Raw genomic sequence first — 17,004 nt, 5'->3', positions numbered from 1 at the left:
TCGCACAGCTTGGTGCATAACTCACTCAAGCGAGTTTTTCGTTTCAGGTTCGACCAAGTTTCTAGGAAATAATTATTGATTAAAAACTCGAGCTACACGCCAAACTAAACAAAGTAGTTCACTATTTCAGACTACACGTAGATGAGAAAAATACAACTTACAAAAAACAAAGCAGACGTTTCGACCTACAATCTGCAATCAGTATATTGTTTGGTTTAGCTCGTACCTCGAGTTTTAATCTATAATTATGTATATATAGCTTAGCCAGCCTTTGGCTCTAAAACGTTTCTAGGTAATATAGATTGAAGCATTCGCCAGGAAAAAAGTCTCTTGGATCCAGGCAGTGGCGTGGCGTACTTCGCGATATATTGATTGAGATGCCATTTAAACCTATGGAAAAGGATCGATAAACATGGTGTTCGCAGCGAACACCTTCATAATAATCAATTCTTTACCATATGTTTAAATGGCATAACACGATACATCACGATTCACCAAAGTTCCAAGTCGGATAATAATTGTTAACATGAAAAATAATCCGGAAAATAACTGTCGGGAACACTTTGCAAAGTTCCAAAATTCCTTGCGTTTCGGTGGTATCCTCTCAAATTCCCTGCGTTTATCATAAGTTCTCCTGCAGCCTGATTGTTGAAATATTATGTTTCTCGGATGACATAAGTTAAATGGCGGAGCGTGTTTTGTCGGCCATGTCTTGTCCTTGCTTTGTCGTGTGGAATGGACGACATACTGATGGATACTCAAGAGGTGCCTTTGGTTTGTTGTCCGACAAAGCACGAGAAAGCAACGATAAAACATAGCCGACCAATCACGCTTCGCCATTTAACCTATGTCATCCATTTCCACCCGACAAACACAAAATTTCAACAATTAGGCTGCTGCAGAGTTGACACCGCTTTGTGTCCCCCTTTTTTCGGTCACTAAGAAGCCCGAAAAAGGGAATGCCGGGTAGGACGCTCGAACTTAAATACAGTTTTCGTGAGGGGATATGACAGCACCCCCTACCCCTTGCCGAGAGCGAAACAGATTTCCTAGCGACAACGAGATTACAGTTGGAGTCATGGAAGGGTAAAAAAGAGGATAATAAAAGGGGAAATAACAGTAGCGTGGCGTGCTTTGCGATGTATCGATTGATTCGCCATTCAAACCTATGAAAAAAGATCGATTATCAGGGCGTTCGCAGCGAACACCCTAGTAATCGATTCTTTACCATAGTTTCAAATGGCGAGATATCGATAATCGATCCTTCACGCCACGCCACTGGGAAATAATGAGATCCGCTTCCACGAGACGGTCCGCGCATGCATGCTCAAATGAGGGAGCCGCGGCGAGGGATGAAGAGGGGGGCGCGGGGCGACGTGACATTTTTAGGGGGCATTATCGCTGGGGCGCCGGGGTGAGATGACCGGCCGGAAAAGTGGGGAGGATTGGCGCAGCGTGTCCTCCGAGCGGGGCTCTATTAAGGAAAAGCCGGTCGCTCCAATAACGAATAACGGTGACAGATTATTCGGACGCCCGGTTGCATAGCTGCCAGGCGCTCTGTCAAACACCTAGGCCTCCAGCTTCTTTCTGCAGTAGATTTATTGGTGAGCTATGAAAATGCCATTTCATAGAAGCCTCAGCGCTCAAAAAGAGCCCATCTCTCGAATCACTAAAAATGACGAGTTTTCTTGGATTTCGAAAATTCCACACCTCTCTCATTTTCATGCACCGAGAAAAAATATTGGTAGAATTTACCATTCCTTCTGTATTTTATACAGCGAGAATTCAAAGTCGATTCTGCCATGGTTACCTGTACCACACGTACGTAACGTACACCTTTATTCTGGCAGAATTGACTCTGAATAGACGCTGTGTGAAATACAGCGTGAAGGAATGGTAAAGTCTACCAATCTTTTTTCTCGCTGTGACTTTCAGGGTCTATGAACATGCAACGAATGACAAGTTTTCTTGGATTTTGAAAAGTCCATACATTTTTTATGACATTTTCTGGATTTTTGAACACGCAATGGACCACTAGCCAAAGTGAAAAATTAAGCAATATGATACATGATTTCTTATCAAAATTTCACATGGAACACGATGTGTGCTAATGGTTGAGAGCCAAATATTGTAAATTAACGTCTAACCAAGACGTTGACGTTTTTCGATGAATATTTTCAAACTTCTCGCTCATAAAAAAAACCATATTCTACTTGAAGTAGGCGCACATTAAACGCTACTGTAAGAGTCTGTGTGTCATGAAAACATAACAACCTCGATCTAGGCGCTTCTGCTCAGCTGGTGCACGTTGAACAACACAGAGCGAGAAAGGAGCATCGTTAGATTGTGAACCCTACGAGAACGGTTGTGCGGCACAATTTAATTCACTAAGATTCTGAGTTTTCTTGTGAGCGGGAAATTCAAATTATTCGTAGCCAGTCCTAGACAAAGACGCAAAAACCTTGGTCAGGAATTATATCAGTCATTCTTGTTGCGCAAATCGTGTTCTAGATAAAATTTTGAGGAGAAAACATGCATGAGAAAGCTAAAATTCGTATCTTGTACAGTGGTCCATTCCCTGACTTTTCGACGTTTTATTTTTGAAATGGTTCTTAATCAAAACGCTTTTCATAAAAAATAACGCACGGAGTCTTAGAAAAGAAACAAATTTAGGATAAGTCCATATCCATATTAGAATTATAACCTTTTGCAATTGGTAGAAATGGAATCTTTATTCCCGTTTGTGACACTGCGGAGGCCTAAAATACGGTGACCAATCAGAAATGGATTCACATTGTCTTAACTCTCAGTATAAAGGGACTCTACTATTTCCTACTGACCGTTCATCATACATCAACTTGCGACGGGATGAAGGTAGGTCGTTGGTAAAACATAGAAATTTGGGGATTTTTGCACGATTTGGCAGGCGGGCGGAAGAAACGCAGATGCTTTTTATTGGAGCTGATCACGGACTGGACGTTGGACGGAACTCACGGATCGTCTGCATAGCGGAGGGCGGCGCGCGGTAGCGGTTGGCCGGTCGCCGAAAACAGCACCCCTGTAATCACGTAGCACCCCACCTCGTAACATCCCCCACCCCACGTGTGCAATGAACAAGTGTAATTAAATGGTTCCGAATGCTGGGGTTACTTCGCATCTCACAGCAAAATGTGGGGTCATTTTTTTTTCTCTTTTTACCAGCAGCTTTTCGTTCTTTTTCATGGTGAGAAAAAAATGCGAGAAAATCACCGATTTTTTCCCCACCACGAGTTCCAGATGATTTTACCAACCGGCTTCCTGGTTAGTTCTCGTGTTCCTCTCGACTGTGTTGGCCTTTTTTTATACCATGCGAGGGGAACGTTTATAAATTACGTGACGCTCGACGTGAGAGGGTACGTACTGGCCTACGTTACGCTGCGTTACGAGTGGGGGGGGAGGTCAGTAACAGCGTTACGTAACCCTCTCTATTGGTAAAAACGCAAAAAACGTATTAAAGTTTGAACAATCTTTCGCTGGTCGAATCCAACAAAAAATCTGTGAAATTTCCCGTTACAAATTCTTCAAAGTTTCATGGTAGAAGGACAATTGGATTACATTTGCGATAAGGGACCGCAATCTCTGGCTCTTCCATGAAAGCACCTTCATGCATACAGAAGCCAATGACACATATATTTTTCCTAAAATGAGCCAAAAATAGTGGTTCCTTTTTGCAAAATATGGTCCAATTATTGGACTACATTTTGCAATTAGTGGCTTCAAAATCTGGCTCATCTATAAAAACACTTATGCGCAGAGGGAAACTAACGGTACATGCGTTGCTCCTAAACTGGGCCAGTAATTTTAATCAATATTGCAAAATATAGTCAAATTTGTAAACGGAAATTTTGCACCGTTGAAACGCAGATACGTTCTTTCGACTGAGCGGCGACAAATCGCTATTATTGCAACTAAAATCTAATTTTTTATCCAATAATTTCAATTCAAACTATTTCTAGACTTCATTCTGTGCTGCTTCTACGTTCACCTCTCCGTTTTCGATCAATCGTATTTTCACGCTGAGATTTAGACTAAAACCTGTGGACTTCACCACTCGACAAAATTCCTTCGAGCCGTCGTATTTCTAAAGGGTGTTTCTCCGTTGCGCGGTGTTACGGACCGTTAGTGTTGCAATTTTAATTGTTCTATGGACAATGACACGCGGACGGAACCGCGACGTAGTTGCAGAATACCACTCAAAATTCGTGTTTTCCCGTAGCAAAAAACGAGAAATTCTCAAATTTCGGCAACACCGATCCGGGCTGTCTCGGAATAAATCAACTTAATGTGCTCCTGAAATAAGGCACTTTATACACTCCCGGTTTGCGGAGGAACACTGCTATACTAAGAAAAAACGCAGCTGTGAACATTCTGGCGTTGCAAAATTTTTTCTACTAAAATAGAGATTTTACGGATTAAATGAGAGTTTTTCCCCTTAAAATTGATTGCGTATTTTCTTCGCAATTTAATGTAGTACATTTGAAAATTTTTTGGAAAAATATTCATACCTTCATTCAAAAATACATTTTTATTGAATGAAGTTTGGCAACCTTCGAATGTTCTTACGGCGTTTCTCCTCGGCACGGCGGAACGGGACAACGGGATTAAAGCTTTCTTTTTGTGATTTTTTGCGCGGGCGTAGCGGGGACAATTCGCTCTAACTCGACGCACAGTGTAACGAGCCAAGAGAGAAATCGGACATGAAATTGCGAACCAGGATTTTAATGTTTATTACATTGAACTATACATTTCAAGGGGTGCCTCTCGAAGAGTATTTGACGAGAAAACCAATGACACGACTTTTCAACCCCTACGAGTCCTATGCACGAATATATAAGCTTTTAAAGTTTTTCAATTGTTTCCGATTTCTTTTGATAGCGCGTTTCACTGTGCGGAGGCGAGCGCGAAACACATTAGCGCTGGCCGAGAGGAGTTCATCACGGCGTCTTACAATGGCGAGGGCGAGGGCGAGGCGGCTCGAGAGTCTAAGTACACTGTTTAACACCGGAACCCGGGATGGAGTGCACAATGTGCAACTGGCAGAGGCGTAACTCCTCCACCCTTTAGACCAACGAATTGTTAATTTCGTTCGTTCACCCCCACCCCCGGCCGAGTACCGAATCGCTGGCGTTGATTATTAATAGGACTGCATTTTGCAATGAGGACTGTTCTAAGGAAGAACGTCGTACGAACATTCGAGAGTTGTCAAATTTTCCTCGATAAAACTTGTATTTTTTACAACATTCACGCATATTTTTACTTGAAACTTTCAAATGTTTTGGAATAAATTGCGTAAAAATTGTCTGAAAATTTTGGAAAATAATTTTCACAATTTTTCCAGTAAGTTCGGTTTTTACGGGAGGAAAATTGGCAACGTCTGAAAGCTCATACAACGTTTTTCCTTAGCACGGCAGTGTTTTCATGGTGTCGAGTATGCTTGACCTTGCCTGTTTCCTGATTTTTCCCTGATTTTCTGAAGCGCCTTTCCTGATAAGCAACCTGCGTTTCCTCTCATACTTCCCTGGGATTTGTTTCGGAAAAACTGTGTAATGATCCGGAGTTCCAGAAATGGGTATTCAAATTGTTTCCACCTTCCACCCGATTTTTTTTGCAAAAAATAAAAATTCAAATTTTTAATTCCAAAAGCTTTCCCGACGTTTACATTATTCGGTCAATGAAGCTTCTCTGCACTTGGAAAAGAACTTCGGCCAAACACTTCGGTGCAAAATGCCAATTTACGAGGAAGGCATGAACGGTCGGTCAGAGCGGCCGGGGGGGGGGGGGGAGAGGGGGTGGTTGAGATATTGAGGGAGCAAAGGGTCGTGGCACTCGTGCGACCACCACCGGGTGCTTTTTAACGCGAACGGCGGAGATCGAGTCTGGGCAAAGTTACTCACCTGCCAATTCGGAATTCACCGCGTTCGCCAACTTTGAACGAGTTGCGAAACTCGCCTAAGCGCCGCCTTTGTTGACAATGGGCACCCCGAAATTGGCTCATTTCAAGAGCGCGCCTGTTAGCTTCGCGCCGCGCCGAGTCCATCGCCCTCGACTCGCAGAGAGAATTGAACCACGTTTTGCCGTACAGAACTACTACTTTCGACTTGTCCGTAAAACCCCGTATCTGCCTAGGGAAACTTGTGACACAAACTTCATTTTTAAAATGAGCAATAGATAGTAGTTTCCAATGCGAAGTGTAGTACAGCTGTTGTTTCAGCCGTAGACAGAATATTCTGCAAAAATTTCAAGCTATAAAGTTGGTTTGTTTCTCTGTAAAATATAAAAAGGAGCGGAAATTTCGAAACAGCGCAAAGGAAATAGGTGGTTGCACTTTGGGGTCCGATATCATTATTTTGAAAGGCGTACATCTTATTACAGTCCGAGAATCGAGACTCGGGTACAGGTCCTCTGCTAATGCCACCGGTCGCCCTATCCCGGCTGGATGGGTTGCGAAGGGCACTCAACCCTCGGAGGTTGATCAGAGATTCCTCGAAGCACAGAGCATGATGCGTCCCGACGTAAGCCGGAGACGAGGCAAAACCACCCTCCTTGGGGATGCGGGATTTCGGGTGGATTCGCCACCACCGCAAGAACGCCCAATCTACTTTCCAACATTGCCAATTCTCTGATAAGGCATTCATTTTGGAGATGATGAAGTAATGTCTCCTTGAGCGTTTTATATGGACACGATGGTCTTGAAGAAAAAAAAAAAATGCAATAAAAACGTACCCAAAAACGGTTTGAAGGGGGTGAGTCACGGTACGTGGAATTTGAAATCGCGAAAAATCAAAATCTTGGCTGATCCTAATTTTGAGATACCGAATTTGAAATTTTAATACTGGATGCAAGTTTTCTACTGATTTTGATCAGCTTCTTTTATTTGTTTGTCGATTGAATCTGTGTTGATCGGTTCACGTTTTTATCCTTCGTTCGATTCATGTCGATCGAATACATATCCTCTCGTTACATGCAGACTTTCTATCATAGTCTTTTTTTCTAACTGAACAATTCGCCTTCAGCTCCGTCTGCAGCAATTGTTGTTACGAATATGTTGTGCGTGCTGATTTTAACTCATTACATACTCGACTCTCTGAAGGCGTTTTATGTGCACACGTAGCGAAATCTGTCAGAGAACGAACGAAGTAGGGATTAATCGATTCGTTCAATCTCACTTCTGTTGTTCTCCAACAGAGTGCTCTGCTTTCGCACATTAAACGCCTTCAAAGAGTCAAGTATGTAATGAGCAGAGATCAGCACGCACAACATATCCATAACAACAATTGCTGCGGACGCAGCTGAAGGCGAATTGAAAACATCAGTATAAAACACTTGAAAACCATTCATCTCTTTAATCAATAGAGAGTTCCCAGATCACTGCCAAGACAGAAAATCCGTGTTTTATTGAAAGAAATTGGCAACTTCGAGAATACCATACGACGTTCCTTCTTCTGTGCGGTAGCCTTCTCCGTCGTTGTTTCGGTAAGACTCAGAATTAGATTGGACAAGCGTTCAGGTGCACCGTGGCCGGATACCTCCAGGCATGTTCTGCTTGGCCGCCAGTGGTTTCCGCTTAGCCCAGTCGAGATCCTCTTGTCACGTCTCCTACGATATCTTCCCCTTGTTTGAAACCGCGGCAACGACTGTAGCGTCCACACCATCGCAGCCCCCACCCCCCGCCATCAAGACAAAGATGAGGCGTGAATGGTCGATTATCGATATTTCCCCATTTTAAGCTATGATAAAGAATCGAATATTAAGGTGTTCGTTGCGAACGACGTGTCTATCGCTCCTTTTCCATGGTTTTAAAAGGCAGATCAATCGATACATCGCAAAGCACGTCACGCTTTTGAACCCAGTTCCATACATCGTCACTTGCGCAGGAACGATGATTGGACCGCATTAAGCAGAAAGGAACTAAGCCACATCAGCTACTGCCAAATTTAATTGGGCCCTACCGTGTTTTCCCGTGTGACATTATTACCGTGGTAACCGTCGAATAACCGTGTTTTTTTTCTTTATGCAGACCTGTTGCAATTCCCTGACTTTTCCCGGTTTTCCAGACCTGTTGAAATTCCTTGACTTTTCCCGGTTTTCCAGACCTGTTGAAATTCCCTGACTTTTTCCGGTCTTCCAGACCTGTTGAATTTCTCTGCCTTTTCCCGGTTTTCCAGACCTGTTGAAATTCCCTGACTTTTCCCGGTTTTCCAGACCTGTTAAATTTCCCTGTCTTTTCCCGGTTTTCCAGATATGTAGACACCTTTTATTTTTCTCCAGATTTTTCCAGGCCCTGAGCACCATGGTCAGACACGAGCTGACTCGCCATGGAGCCCACTTCAAAATACTTTCAAGCGACCAGGTCCGCAACCGGGAGCTGAAAAGAGGTGCAAGCTCATTACACACCGCTGTCGGGGGGAACGGGGAGAGAAGGTGGGTGGGGCTGCGGGGGGGGGGGGGGGTATTCAATAGGCTTGTGAGTCGGACGAGTCTGGGAATCCTCGTTGGTAGACGCGGATGATTATTCATGGCGCCCACCTGCTTTTAATTCGTCTCGCCGCGGAATCATCCCCATCTCCGCGCTCTAAAGTGATTCATTTTTTACCCGCGGCTCCGTTGTTCTGCCCGCTTGCCGCCAGGAGCGCTCGCGTCGTTTTTCATCATAATTGTCACCTTCCCTTTGTCGAGCCACCCGCTGAAACAAAGGCTTTTGTTCCGGATTCCTCGAAAGAGTACAGTCTCAGTACGGTGAGAGTGAGGGGGAAGGGGGTGTGAAGGAGGACTTCGCTCGATGTCGAAACGCCGGGATCCGTGCGGATTTTTTAACTCGCTGATCTTAATGAGGCGTATACCATAGAGAAAAAAAAGGAGGTGTTTGCATCTTGAGGATTTGTACCCACCTACGTCATCAATGTAAACAAGACGCTCGTTGAGGGTTATGTTGACGCTGTAAAAACGGACCATAATGTCCGATTTTTTTACTGAAATCAACTCTTTATATAATTTCAAGCACTTTTTATAGAATGACTTTTTCCCTTAAATTACACCATTTCCAAGAAAATCGACAGGATAAAAACGTCGCTGTGCCCAATGACGTCATCAAAGCTATAGATACTCTATGAAAAATTCCAAGATGCCCGAAATGCAAACACCTCCTTTTTTTCTCTATGGGCGTATACTGTCGTCCTCAGGAAGAACGTCGTACGAGCCTTCGAACGAGGAGAATTTTCTCTCGGAAAAGATTTATTTTTTAATAGAGTTATGAATATTTGTCCATGAAAATTTCAGAAATTTTAGATCGAATTATGAACACAATGGACCACTAGACAAGGTACGAATTTCAGCATTCTGATACGTGTTTCTCAACCAAAATTTCACATAGAACACGATACGCACAACGAAAATGACCAAAATCAACTCCTGACGAAGATATTTAATGATTCTTGATGCGTGAATTCAAACCACCCGCTCATGAAAACTCAATGCTCTACGTGATTCACATCGCGCGCTAAATGTTTATCATGACAGTCTCTGCGATGTAAAAATCTTCAACTTCAATCTTGACACTTTGGCTCAGCTATAGCAAATTACCAATAGTATGAACAACACATGGTGGAAAATGAACATTGCTCGATTGAGAAGCTTGCTGAAACCGTTGTAGTGCGCGATTTGACTCACGTAGAGCTTTGAGTTTCTTGTGAGCGGGCAGTTCAAATTCCTCGTAATCAGTGCGAAATAAAAACGTTAATATCTTCGTTAGAAGTTGATTTCGGTAATTTTCGTAGTGTGAATCGTGTTCTACGTGAAATTCTAGTTAAGAAACATGTATCAGATTGCTTAAATTCGTACCTTGTCTAGTGGTCCATTCTCTGAAAAATCGGAAAAATGCGCAAATTTCACACGTGATTTGTTGGAGGGAATTTTGCAACGTCTGAAGGCTCATACGGCGTTCTTCCTTATCACGGAAGTATAAAGTGACACGACTGGACGAGCAGGGTGCACCTCCGCGTACACTGATAGATAGTTTAGCCCAGTGGTGTGACGTGATCTGCGATTTATCGATTGGTCTGCCATTGATATGGAAAAGGATCGATAGATAGGGTGTTCGCAACGAACGCCTTGATAATCGATTCTTTACCACAGCTTCAAATAGGGACATCGATAATCGATCATGCACGCCACGCCACTGGTTTAGCTATTATCATTATCATAGTTCATCATTCTCTTTCTTTTCGTGTTGATCAGCAAGCGCAAACTTTCAGCCCGTTTTAGTGTATATTATAGCCTCCCGACATTTTGAGGTAATGCACACTTCTACGACCACAAGAGAACCTGAGAACCCAGCTCGCATTCCGTCGAAAAATCCAGCGGAATTTCACGTTACCCAGCTTCGGAGGCCGGAGTCTGGAGTGAGTGTTGGAAAGTTTGCGATGGATTATGGCTAAAACCCCAAGGCCGGGAACTTACGCCCTACGGCTGTCAGCGCAATCCCTAGAAGCTTGTTCCAAAGTAGTTACTGCCAGAGTGGTCGACAGTCCATTTGAAAGTCGCATTTCAGAGCCTCGGTCTACGTATTTCAAGTTCTACTTGAAAATTAATAACCCGATCGTCTCTTACGATCCTAATCTGGACCACATTTTGCAATAAGGAACTACTATCTCCGGCTAATTTCAGTGACGACGTATGTGAATTTAGTATTCCCATACAGATAATTGCTTATATGGATGAGCTAGAAAAATTAATGGTTCTTTCTTGCAAACAGTCTATTTGATAAGCCGCTCCGATTGTCTCACATCGCGTCGTGAACCTTGAAATGTTTTCATCAGGTTTTTATAAATGGACCACATTTTGCGAGCAGAATTACAATTTATGGCTCATCCGTGTAAATTCTCAAATGCAAACGGGAAGTATTGATAGATACATTGTTTTTAAACTGAGCCAAGAACTGTAGTTCCAATTACAAAATGTGGCCTACACTTCAAGTGCATTAAAGTTGGCTAGTGGGTGTTTTTAGTGACGAATACGATACTGTTGCTTTCAATAACGTCTTTAATAAAAAAAAATATGTTTGGGCTAAATCAACTTGAATTCCGAATGAAGTTTATCTTTTATGAATTAACTTTCACTTGGCAAAATCAATATCATGTCAGCAGTGCTAGGGTTCTAGAGGGTCGTATTCATGATGAATGTGTCGTGTAATAATGTTGGAAATTGTACATGACAAAATTGACATTTTCTATTTTTTCCCACCATGCAAAGACGCGATTGCTGAGATGCAACGGACCGAAATGTACATCTGATACCCCAGTGGTCTGCAAAAGGCTCCGGTTTCGACATAAACAGAGACTGAAATTAATCTTGATCCAGTTGGAGGCGTTAATTCCAGCTCGTAGCCTCTATTGTTTGCCAAACTGAGGTGATCAAATACGAGAGGCTCCACGCCATGAATTAAATCCTTAATCGAGGTAACTAAATATTTGCTGAGTGAGAAAATCAACCGAAGTTTGAGTTATGGCGAGAGGCTACAAGTAACGTAGAAATGCACTTTTCTCGGCTCTCCTCATTTTCAGAAATGAATTCTCCAAACTTTTCGGAGGGTCTCCGGATTAATTGTAAATTTCAACTTGTATTTGAATTTAATTTATTTTAAGGAATTTTTTCTTGCTAGGCAGAAAATTTACTGAAATTTGTACAAAAATCCGCACTACAGTTTCATGCAAAAACTTTAATTGCCTGATAAAATTTGGCAATAACTGACGTTGCTTGGTTCCTTTCAATTCAACGCGGTCCATTTACTCAGGCCTTGTCTCCACGGGACGTTTTCATGGGATTTTTCCCAAGTTCGAATCGCAGGAGTGAAACTTCTGGGATTTTTCCCAGTTACCGTCTCCACGGGACGGGGCTCTTTGTAGTCCTGCGACTAATTTGCGCGGGAAGAAACATTAGTTAAAGTCGAGTATTTGACATGGATTAAAATAATAATTGCACACAATTGACAATTAGACACATTTTTTAACTAAACAAACATGAACAATGTAGTAATGAATAAAATATCGCAAAATTCGTTTTCACTTCTTCTTCTTCTCTCAGTGGGTCCTAGGGGTACAAGTACCATACTTGGTACTGGGAAAAATGTTGATTAACTCAATATTTTTCCCAACTTCGTAAGTGGGATTTTTCCCTGGGACAAATCTCGCGAAACGGCTCGTGGAGACAAGGCCTTAGCTTGCGTAGAAAATACTTACGCCACCAGCACAAGAAGACGATGTAAAAAAGGTAGACTTATCTAAAATTAGGTGGACCCGCCGACCCGGTATGGGGGTCCATTTCGATTCGAACTTGGGTCGAAATTCCGCCTATGAGACGTTTGGCAATGAACAATACAAATACAATACAAATACCTCGAATTAGGGAGACCCAAGAACGCAAGATCAAAAGTGCAAAACACACCGAGGCGGTTGTTCCGAGTCGAGTGAATTTTGAATGCACTCGAAGGATTAGAACTTGGAGTGTGTTGCAAGTGCTTAAGGCTCGCTAGCGCCATGTTGACGGTAAAATCTACAGTTTAACATGCTGCAATTTCAGCTACCGACCGTTTCAAAGCAAAGAGGCTTGTCTCTGCTCCGACTTAAACAGTTGGCTGCCAAACGGAACTATGGGCATTATGACGTGAGCCCTGTTATGCACGTATTCTTATGGGTCTCAGGACTCATGGCTTAATGCACATAGTTCCGTTGGGCAGAAATACGTCCGGCTATCAAAAACTCGAAGGTGTATTGGCGTTGCTCAGCCATTGGATTCATGGTGAAGAATACGGTCAAACTGAACCGAGTTATAAAGACACGAACTAAGCAGATACTCAATAGAGCTCATAATTTTTGCCTCTGATTGAAATTTGTGAGATTTTTGACCCTATTTCCCCCACAGAATAGTGTAGAAACACAGTTCAGGTTGCATTCTTTAGTGTTTTTTCCTAACTTTGAATTTAAAACCTAAAATTAAATTTTAAGTCTTGGAGGAAAATTTTAAGTCTTCATCAATCAAGAGAGGAAGCGACTCATAATAAACCGTAGACACGGAAATATTTAGCTGTGTATTATTCTGCCGCGCTAAGCAAAGACGCCGTAAATCCATCAAGATTTTCCCGCGGTTTTTTGAAACTGAACACTTTCTGAAATAAAAGCTTATTTATCTATGTATGCCAAATTTTCAGGTTAAGTTCTCGATAGGACTAAGATAGAATCAGAGACAAGAGACCCTCCACTGGCCTCCTAGCGATCCTAGCGACAGGTGGAAGCTTTTACTTTCGGGGTTTCAACAATTCCTATTATGGACAATTATTAGGAAGCACCAGTCATCACGCTAGTTTCGGCTGTTGACTTACCTACATGGTCGATGATGAGCTTCGGATGACGTCATGAGCCAAACAACTTTCCCAAACGTCGGCCATTTTCGGCTTGTTTGCAAAACGAAACTGCCAACATGTTGTTGAACATCAACCATGTAGGTAAGTCAACAGTAGAATGCTGAAGTCCCGAAAGTAAAAGCTTCCACCATGGCCAAGATACTAGTGGAGGGTCTCTTGTCTCTGGATAGAATTCTGTATAAACATCCTCCCAAGGTACCTAAGTTTTTCTGCTATGATACATTGTTTCCAAAAAATTTAAAATGGCGTTTGCGACGTTTTTGCGTTGCACGGCAGTGTAAGCTTACGACAGTTACATCTGACAACGAGCCGACGGAGGACAAAACAGAAACATGGAGAGTTTTCGCATCATTAAGCGAGACTAATACGAAGGAAGCGCGGGGCGTTTTCTCGGATCCCCGACTTGGGTTTCTTCGATTTAACTTGATTAACTTTGAACGAGGCCGAATACCGCGCCACCGCGCCTCCTCCAATCGCGTCCCCGATTAATTCGCTGCATTCTCCGCGTCGTCCCAAGCATTCCACCTCTCTGACTCTATTTCACTCGTCTCCATTACTGCCATCCTTAGGAAAAACGTCGTAAGAGCCTTCAGGCGTTGCACCGCTAAAAAAAAGTTGCTTGGCTCAAGCCCGATTATTCTTGAATTTGCCGCCAAGAATGTTTTTTATCTAGATCCGAACAGAATTTCCCTAGACTCAAGAGTAAAATGCTTGGGTTAAGCAAAAATATAGCCTGAATTAAGCAACAACATTCTTGAGTCGAGGAAAAATATTTCTTGGTGGCAAATTTAAGATTCTTCTTTTTCAGTGCAAAATTCTTACCAAGAATTACGAATTTATTGGGAAAGTTCCAGGTCTTTTTTTTCAGTTCTTCGGATAATTTTGTTCGTAATTTGGTTTAAAACGTCTGAAAATTTCAATGAAGAATATACATGACTTCCTTCAAAATAATTTTTTATCAGGGAAATTTGGCAACATTCTATTGTTCATACGACGTTTTTCCTCAGCACGGCGGATAGACTTTCCTTGGGCTTGACCCCAATCCTGACCCGCAAACCCGCCGTATAAACCTTCAGGCGTTGCCAAATTTCTTTGAAAGAATTAATAATTTATTCGGCAAGTTATAGGACTTTTATTTCCAATTTTCCTGAAAATTTGGTCGCAATCCAATTCAAAACATCTGAAAATTTCAAGGAAAAATATCCATAACTTTCTTCTTAAATAAGGTTTTCTATGGAAATTTGGCAACATTCTGATGTTCATACGATGTTTTTCCTTAGCACGGCAGATTGTCTTTCTTAACCCGTATCCCAACCCGGAAGATTCGGCAATGAAATCAGTGGCGAAGCGTGAATGGTCGACTGGCGATATCTCCCCATTTGAAACTATGAAGGAGAATCGATTGTCAAGATGTTTGTTGCGAATACCCGGTTTATCAATCTTTTTCCACAGGTTTAATGGCACATCAATCGATAAATCGCAAAGCACGCCACGCCACTGCTGAAAATAGCAAAGGGAAGCAAGTTGACATAAAAGGTTACAATGAATGCGCTGCAACACTATGATCTTGTTTCAGCTTTCGGATAAAATACTTCGATCCTTTTATACGACAAAGTTAAGTATAAGTAAGATCAAGTTCCAATACGGGAAGTACGCAGCTCTTCAAAGAGAGGAGCGTGCAATTACTCTGAGACATTCTTGTTAAATCACCTGAGATTGATCTCAAGTTACAAACATTACTTTATGAAAAAGGGAACTTTGATCAGAGTTAATCTACTGATAGTAAATGCACTCGTGTACGAAACGCTTCTAGGAAGCTGACAAGGGTGTTCTTCATGTCCAGACTACAGCGAAAGATGAAACAGATTTTGAAGACAAACTTGAGGCTTCGTCTTACAAATCTTCCCCACGATAAATCAAAACAAATATCTGGAGAAATGAAAATCCCAACATATATCTTAAGACTCAAAGTACAAATTCCCGAGGTATCAGATGAAATGACTGAAAACCCGGAAGAAGTTCATAAGAAGAGGTCGCGATTCTCGAACATCATGTTTTTTTCACAAAAGGTCAGTGCTTCTCACCTTCAGGGAGGAATACCCATAGGAGTTGAATCGTGGTATTTATTGATAGTGCGTTAGAATGCATGATTTATTGACGGTGCCATACACAATATTTTTTCAATTTATCGTGATCCTCTGATTTAGTGCAATTATAAGTGAAATGCTAAAAAAACTGATGTACTCTTGATGTTGGTGATTACAAAAAAGGAACGAAAACGTTTCCTTTTCACAAAAAAACTTTTACAGCTACGATTTTCACTGAAAAACTTCTCATGAAACTTTCTAGGATATTCTGACTTGGTCATAAACTAAAAACAAGCTGAACGGACTCTAGTGGCATCATTAAAAAAATTAAAACGCACCGGTGGTGCGCCCTGCGCGGAAACATTTCGTACTTCTAGTCACTGAAGATTCACCTCGATTTCTCACATTTTTAAGCGAGCCTCCTATGCTTCATTTACCTCACTTATTTTCTGTATAAACCCAGACAAGCAGTGTCTGCTTCGCTCCAACTGGAAAAGAAATCTAGTCAGCCACGGTAGCGGGATGGTAGGTCTCGCGATCAGATAAATTTTGAACGACAGAGGAACGCAATTCCTCGAGTCGAAGACGATAGCGAGTATTTACGTCCCGGTCGATGTTGTCCGATATTAAATAAAAAATGAGTTATGCAGGGAGTTCATCGGGAACCTGCGTGATTTCCGCACAGTTTGATGGCCTGGGATCCCTTCGTCGCCTCGAAGATAGATCCGATGATAAACCGACTTCAAAAGTAAGAACATTTCTCATGAATCGAGCACTAAATTTAATCAAAACGTTGGAAGTTCGATGAGAAACGGAACTCCTTAAAAAAGTTGACGACGAACTTTTCCCCTCAAGAGCGCTACTTAAATTGTTATTCACGGCGGTGGCGCGGCGTGCTTTGCGATGCATCGATTGATCTACCGATTAAACCTATGAAAAAGGATCGATAAACAGGGTGTTTGCAGCGGACACCTTAATAATCGATTCTTAACCGCAGCTTCAAATGGGGAAATATCCGTAATCGATCATTCACATCTCGCCACGACTTCAATTCGTTGCCCTGAGTTTAGAATTTTCATGATTTTTTTGGAATCGTCTAAATTTTTGTGGTGAATCTGATTATAATAAATCTGCACTTTATAGCTCATACACTGCAGAAAATTATTAGAGATCAATTACAGAAGGTACGGATGAAATTCAACCCGCACTTTCGATAGAACTCCGCAAAAAAGAAATTCGATAACTATCTGTTCGAGAAAATTAATTGTTGCGTCGATAACTATTGCACGGATCGTTCTGTTCGAGAAATGGTGAATTGGAGAAGATTTTATTGCGAGAAACTTTCAAAGATAATGAACGGTCATGGTTTCGTTCTGACGTTGGAATATAATGTTATTGTGAATGTACCACGATACAGGTACATTCACAATAACAACAGTTACAGCTCTACAAAACTTATTTAAT

The 17,004-nt window shown here is 42.0% G+C and overlaps 1 protein-coding gene across 4 annotated transcripts in view; it reads right to left on the bottom strand.

Annotated features, from left to right (window-relative positions):
* CadN (neural cadherin) overlaps window positions 1–17,004 on the bottom strand; it is a 494,271-nt gene that overhangs the window by 162,427 nt on the left and 314,840 nt on the right. The gene's annotated exons all lie outside the window — the stretch shown is intronic.

The sequence above is a fragment of the Bemisia tabaci genome, chromosome 5 (assembly GCF_918797505.1).
Source record: "Bemisia tabaci chromosome 5, PGI_BMITA_v3".
Classification (NCBI taxonomy): Eukaryota; Metazoa; Arthropoda; class Insecta; order Hemiptera; family Aleyrodidae; genus Bemisia; species Bemisia tabaci.
This window is presented reverse-complemented; position numbering and strand designations above follow the sequence as displayed.